General features: G+C 32.2%; 1 long non-coding RNA gene across 1 annotated transcript; it reads right to left on the reverse strand.

Moving 5' to 3' along the window:
* Positions 1 to 3,672: 3,672 nt before the first annotated feature.
* LOC114541711 lies at positions 3,673 to 4,798 on the reverse strand. The gene is made up of 3 exons (XR_003689331.1): positions 4,774 to 4,798; positions 4,311 to 4,405; positions 3,673 to 4,216 (listed from the first exon to the last, which is right to left on the reverse strand). It is a non-coding gene; the product is annotated as an uncharacterized LOC114541711 (long non-coding RNA).
* Positions 4,799 to 7,302: the final 2,504 nt, after the last annotated feature.

Genomic DNA, 7,302 nt, shown 5'->3' on the forward strand with positions numbered 1-7,302 from the left:
AAAATAATTGGCATAAAACAAAATGCATTCACGAATGTATTGTCTATCCATGAAAGATGGCAAAAGTAAGATAATGAGTAAATCTTTTGATAATGATGTCAGTTGAAAATACAACTTTTTGCGTAAAAGGATTGATGAAATGCTTTTTCTCTTTAGAATTGAATGAAGTTGAAGAAGAGTTTGTTGAAAGCACCCCAGAAGAACCTGAATATATTTTAGCCCTATCCTAGATTCATTGAATATTTTAGTGTGTGATAACATGTGTGAAATGTGATTCAATTATGTGACAATTTTCAAAACTTGGGATTTATAAAGAAGAAATTTTTTCTTTGTAATGTTTAAGAAGTAAACTTTTTTTGTCTGGTGGTTGTTGGTGTTTGATTTTGCATGTTTTCCCTGTGCTTTCACAATTGAAAATATTTAGCAGTTGCTTTTGGCTTTTTCTCATACTTCTTTTTTCTTTAATTTCTTCTTAGTATTAGTAATTTTTCTAAATATATTTTCCCTTATTATTTTGTTGATGAAATTCTTTTTTTCTTTGGTGTTGAAGAAAGTTGAAAGGCACCCAGTTTCATTGATTAATATTTTTTAGTGTGAAATGTTATGAATTATGTGACAATTTTCAAAACTTGGATTTAAATTTTTTTCTTTGTAAAGTTTAAAGAAATAAACCTTTTTTCGTCTGATGGTTTAGTGTTTTTATTTTGCAAGTGCTGTGACTTGACAATTCTAAATTAAACCTCTTTAGTATTTTTAGTATTTTTCTAAGTTAAACCTGTTAGTTTTTCTTCGATTGCTCTAGTTTTTTTTTCCTCTAGTTTTTGTCTTCTATTTCTCTATTTTTTCTTTTTATTATCTAGTTTTTTTTCTATTTTCTCTTGTCTTTCTTATTCTCTAGTTTTTTTCTGTTTTTCTTAGTTTTTTATGTTTCCTTTTCTCTTGGTTTTTTCTTCTATTTCTCGAGTTTTTTTCTATTTAGTTTTTTCTCTAGTTTTTTCCTAATGGTTTTTTTTGTTTTTTTCTCTAGTTTTTCTAGTTAGTCTAGTTAGTTTATTTTGCAAGTTCTTCTGTGTGACTTGACAATTCTAAGTTAAACCTCTTAGTATTTTTTAGTATTTTTCTAAGTTAAACCTGTTAGTATTTTCTTCAATTGCTCTAGTTTTTTTTTCTTTAGTTTTTTCTTCTATTTCTCTATTTTTTCTTTTATTTATCTAGTTTTTTTTCTATTTTCTCTTGTCTTTTATTCTCTAGTTTTTTTCTGTAGTTTTTCTAGTTAGTTTTCTTTTCTCTGGTTTTATCTTCTATTTCTCGAGTTTTTTTTCTATTTAGTTTTTTTCTCTAGTTTTTTCCTAATGTTTTTTTCTTGTTTTTTTCTCTAGTTTTTCTAGTTAGTCTAGTTAGTTTATTTTGCAAGTTCTTCTGTGTGACTTGACAATTCTAAGTTAAACCTCTTAGTATTTTTTAGTTTTTCTAAGTTAAACCTGTTAGTATTTTCTTCAATTGCTCTAGTTTTTTTTCTTTAGTTTTTCTTCTATTTCTCTATTTTTTCTTTTATTTATCTAGTTTTTTTCTATTTTCTCTTGTCTTTTATTCTCTAGTTTTTTTCTGTAGTTTTTCTAGTTAGTTTTCTTTTCTCTGGTTTTTTCTTCTATTTCTCGAGTTTTTTTTCTATTTAGTTTTTTTCTCTAGTTTTTTTCTAATGTTTTTTTCTTGTTTTTTTCTCTAGTTTTTCTAGTTAGTCTAGTTAGTTTATTTTGCAAGTTCTTCTGTGTGACTTGACAATTCTAAGTTAAACCTCTTAGTATTTTTTAGTATTTTTCTAAGTTAAACCTGTTAGTATTTTCTTCAATTGCTCTAGTTTTTTTTTCTTTAGTTTTTTCTTCTATTTCTCTATTTTTTCTTTTATTTATCTAGTTTTTTTTCTATTTTCTCATGTCTTTTATTCTCTAGTTTTTTGTGTAGTTTTTCTAGTTAGTTTTCTTTTCTCTGGTTTTTTCTTCTTTTTCTCTAGTTTTTTTTTTTTTTACTTAGTTTTTTTTCTCTAGTTTTTTCCTAATGTTTTTTTCTTGTTTTTTTCTCTAGTTTTTCTAGTTAGTTTTCTTTTCTCTGGTTTTTTCTTCTATTTCTCGAGTTTTTTTTCTATTTTTCTACTTAGTGTTTTCTCTAGTTTTTTCTTAATGTTTTTCTCTTGTTTGTTTTTCTAGTTAGTTTTTTTTCGGGTTTTTTCTTCTATTTCTCTAGTTTTTTTTTCTCTAGTTTTTTCTTCTATTTCTCTAGTTTTTTTTTCTTTTTTCTGTTGTCTTTTATTCTCTAGTTTTTTTTTCTAGTTTTTCTAGTTAGTTTTCTTTTCTCTGGTTTTTTCTTCTATTTTTCTAGTTTTTTTCTATTTTTCTGCTTAGTTTTTTTCTCTAGTTTCTTCTTAATGTTTTTCTCTAAGTATTTTCTAAATGTTTTTTGAAAAGTTTAAGAAAAAACTTGATTTTTGCCTTGTGGTCTCTGGTTTATTTTCTATTTTTTTCTTTTATATCTCTAGTTTATCTCCGAGATTTTTTTTTACGAAAAAGTATTATGTCTTGGGCTACCTGTGTCAAGTTAGGGTAAGTAAACATGAGTTTTTTAAAAGCGGGACATTGTTAAATTTTTTTCCCAGCCGACGTTCTTCATTTTCAGGCTTTTTAGAAGATGCGTGTTTTTAGAACTCTTTTTTCTTGTGCTTTTCTTTCAATTTTCAGGTACTTTTGAAGGCGATAGATTTTTTTTGGTTTTTATATTTCAAATTTTTCCAATTTACTGTCTTTTGCAAAGGCCGAGAAGTCTTTTAACTGTTTTAAACATTCTAAGTCACACTGAAATTTTTTAGGCTAATTTTGTTGCATTGCCAGGAGTTGAAGCATTAGTCCTCGGATTGAGAGACGAACGTCTTAACCATTAGACCACCGCATCATTTGTTGAAAGCTATTGTTCTTTATTTGACCTAATCTTTTCGATAAAGTTTAAATTAAAGAATAATTTCGGTGGGAAAAATCGAACTTTTCCCAGGCAGGATTCGAACCTAGGTTCACAACCTGGTAGCCGGTAATCTTAACCACTGGGCCACAGCATCATTTGTCAATAGTTCTTGTTTTTTATTTACTAAATCCTATTCGAAGAATTTTAAATTAAATAGCAATTTAGGTGGGAAAAATTACACTTACCCTTGCAGGATTCTTAACCACTAGGCCACCGCATTGTGTGTTGATACGTGCCATAAAATAATACATTTCAATACTTAAAGACAAAATTGACGACTTTTTCAATGTTCAAAAAACCAACCAAATATGATATAAAATGAAAGATATTAGTCTTTGGAAGCCATTTTCAGCATTTTAAGACAGTTTTTTAACCATTGATCAAAAATAACCAAATATGCTCTAAAATGAAAGATATTAGTCTTACCAAGCCATTTTTAGCATTTTAAGACAGTTTTTGAACTATTGACCAAATTGGTAAGGGGTAAGCCTTACTATTTTTGTCAAAATTGACCACTTTTTCAATTGTTCAAAAAGTGTCTTAAAATTCTAAAAATGGCTTTCTAAGACTAATATCTTCCATTGCCTTCTGAATAAAACATTTTGGCATTTTTTGCATATTTTCAGGCTTTAGTTGCAAAAGCAAAGGTCCTCAACTGGGGGGGTGCGAATATTAAATGCAATAGCCCTTTAAACCAACAAAAAAAGCAATATAGACGCAGCGATACGCTCAAAACAACGTTACATGTAATGCATACCTTCATTTCGAACCAAAATATCACTTTTCTTTTCTTCATCAAGTATATTTAATTTGAGTATGAAAGTTTTGATAAAACGACCTTAGGCATTCTTTCTCAAGCTGATTTCCCGCCTAACTTCCTAATTATACGATATTTATGATAGTTTTCAGGCACAATCTCGTTTTTCACTAATTTTTTTTATTACCCGCAAATTTCAACTAAATATTTCGAGCTCAATCTCGAGCATGAACTGCGATCAATCTTTTCTTTTGAAGGAATCTCAGATGTATGTGTCAGATGAATATAAATCACATGGAAATCAGAAAAATTTCTCCCAAGTTTAAAATAGTAATTTCTGGTCTTTTTCGTGGATATTCATTGTAAGACCACCACAGCAATTTTAGTAATCAGCCAGACTGGTTCAGCTGTTATAGCATTAAGTTTCATCATTGGTTTCACACATGATCACTATAGAAGCAAATTACAATTTTATTGTTGTCATCTCAACATGTAGTGGCTTTTTAAAATAAAATGCTGACCATCCATGACAAAATCAAATTACCTCAGTGCAGATATCTTGTTCACTTTTCAATCAATGTACATCTGACAGTAAAGTTCATATCCACGGTTCATGTTGCACTCTTGACCAGGGAAAATCTTGAATATTACAAGAACACATGATTAATATAAAATTGCATTTTCAACTATCTTAATTATTGTCTGGTTTTTGGTCAGGCATTCTATGGTTACTTCATCCCTCTATATTAATATGCTATATTTATTCAAAGCCCACCACAGGAATTTATCATTGGTGACCACATAGAGAGCATAGAAGCAAAGTTCACTTAGCAATCCTAACAAAATTGTGACTGCCTGACGATTTTCATGAAGATCCTAGTTGCAGCAAATTCCCCCTTATACTAAATAACAAAATATATATCTGGGCGGTTGATATATATTACAAGGTCACTACAAGAATTTCAGCTGCAAGGTTAATATAAATTTTGAAAGAACAATCAAATTACCTCTGCAAAAATCTTGTTCACTTCCAATTTTCCTCTGACAGTAAAGTCCATATCCACAGCAGCTAATGTGGCTGGTTGCACTCTTGATAAAGGAAAATCTTGAATATATAAAGAAGTTATTATTAAGACAAAATTCCATTTTCAACTATCTTAATTATTGTCTAGTTTTTCGTCAGGTATTCTATGGTTACTTCATCCCTCTAATATAACTATGGTTGCTATATTTATTCAAAGCCAAGCACAGGAATTTATTACTGGTGACACATAGTGAGTATAGAAGCAAAGTTCACTTTATAATCTTAACAAAATTGTGACTGCCTGATGATTTTCATGAAGATCCTAGTTGCAAAAAATTCCCCCTTATAGTAAATAACAAAATATATATCTGGGCGGGTGATATATATTACAAGGTCACTACAAGAATTTCAGCTGCAAGGCTAATATAAATTTTGAAGGAACAATCAAATTACCTCTGCAACAAGAACTGAACTGTGTGTGAACTGTACAAAAATCAGAACTGAACTGCGTGAACTGTACGAAAATCAGAACTTAACTGTGTGTGAACTGTACAAAAATCAGAATCGAACAGTGTTTGAACTGTATGAAAATCAGAACTGAACTGTGTGTAAATTGTACGAAAATCAGAACTGAACTGTTAGTGAACTATACAAAAATCAGAACAAAAAATCGGAAGTTGAAAGTCAAAGCGTAAGGAAGTAGCAAAGAAAGAGAGAAAAAAATGAAACCGAAAATGAATATCAAGAAAAAAGTGAATCTCAAGAAAAAAGTGAATCCCAATTTGAATCCCAATGCAGAAAAGAAGTGAATAAGGAAGTAGTGAAAAAAGCCCCGCGAACCGGAAGTGACGTCATAATTAGATTTAGTAAGCGTGTCTGACCACGCCCATTGAAAAACTGGAAGTGAAAAGTCAAAGCGTAAGGAAGTAAGGAAATAAGCCCTGCAGAATGGAAGTGATGTCATAATTAGATTAAGTGGGCGTGTCTGATCACGCCTACAAAAAATCGAAAGTTGAAAGTTTAAGCGTAAGGAAGTAGCGAAATTAGCTCCGCCTACGGAAAGTGACGTCATAATTAGATTAAGTGGGCGTGTTTGATCACGCCCCGAAAAATCGGAAGTTGAAAGTCAAAGCGTAAGGAAGTAGCGAAATAAGCCCCACCTATCGGAAGTTACATCATAATTAGATTAAATGGGCATGTCTGATCACGCCCACAAAAAATCGGAAGTGGAAAGTCAAAGCGTAAGGAAGTAGCGAAATAATCCCCGCATACCAGAAGTGACGTCATAATTAAATTAAGGGGGCGTGTCTGATCATGCCTACAGAAAATCGAAAGTTGAAAGTCAAAGCGTAAGGAAGTAGCGAAATAAGCCCCGCTTACCGGAAGTGACATCATAATTAAGTTAAGTAAGCGTGTCTGATCACGCCCACAAAAAGTCAGAAGTTGAAAGTCAAAGCGTAAGGAAGTAGCAAAATAAGCCTTGCTCAATAGAAGTGAAGTCATAATTAGATTAAGTAGGCGTGTCTGACCACGCCCACAAAAAGTCTGAAGTTGAAAGTCAAAGCGTAAGGGAGTAGCGAAATAAACCCCGCCAACCGGAAGTGACATCATAATTAGATTAAGTGGGCGTGTCTGATCACGCCCACAAAAAATCGGAAGTTGAAAGTTAAAGCGTAAGGAGGTAGGGAAATAAGCCCCGCCTACCAGAAGTGACATCATAATTAGATTAAGTGGGCGTGTTTGATCATGCCCACAAAAAATCGGAAGTTGAAAGTCAAAGCGTAAGGAGGTAGGGAAATAAGCCCCGCCTACCAGAAGTGACATCATAATTAGATTAAGTGGGCGTGTTTGATCATGCCCACAAAAAATCGGAAGTTGAAAGTCAAAGCGTAAGGAAGTATTAAAATAAGCCCCGCTCACCGGAAGTGACATCATAATTAGATTAAGTGCGCGTGTCTGACCACGCCCACAAAAAATCTGAAGTTGAAAGTCAAAGCGTAAGAAAGTAGTGAAATAAGCCCCGCCCACTGAAAGTGACGTCATAATTAGATTAGGTAGGCGTGTCTGATTACGCCCACAAAAAATGGGAAGTTGAAAGTCAAGGCGTAAAGAAGTAGCGAAATAAGCCCCGCCCACAAGAAGTGACATCATAATTAGTATAAGTGGGCGTGTCTGACAACGCCAAAAAAAATCGGAAGTTGAAAGTCAAAGCATAAGGAAGTAGCGAAATAAGCCCTGTCCACTGCAAGTGACGTCATAATTAGATTAAATGGGCGTGTCTGACCACGCTCATTGGAAAACCGGAAGTCAAAAGTCAAAGCATAAGGAAGTAGCGAAATAAGCCTTGCGGACCGGAAGTGACGTCATAATTAGATTCAGTGGGCGTGTTGGTGATTCATAGCTTTAGGTTAAAGAAATTGTATATTACATACCAAACCCACAATATAAGGACTGCCAATGCTTTGCCTCTGTCTGTATCTACAAAGAAACAAGACAATTGCTAACACTTATA

Source organism: Dendronephthya gigantea, unplaced genomic scaffold (genome assembly GCF_004324835.1).
Source record: "Dendronephthya gigantea isolate DGI-Jeju-01 unplaced genomic scaffold, DenGig_1.0 000305F, whole genome shotgun sequence".
NCBI classification, from domain to species: Eukaryota; Metazoa; Cnidaria; class Anthozoa; order Malacalcyonacea; family Nephtheidae; genus Dendronephthya; species Dendronephthya gigantea.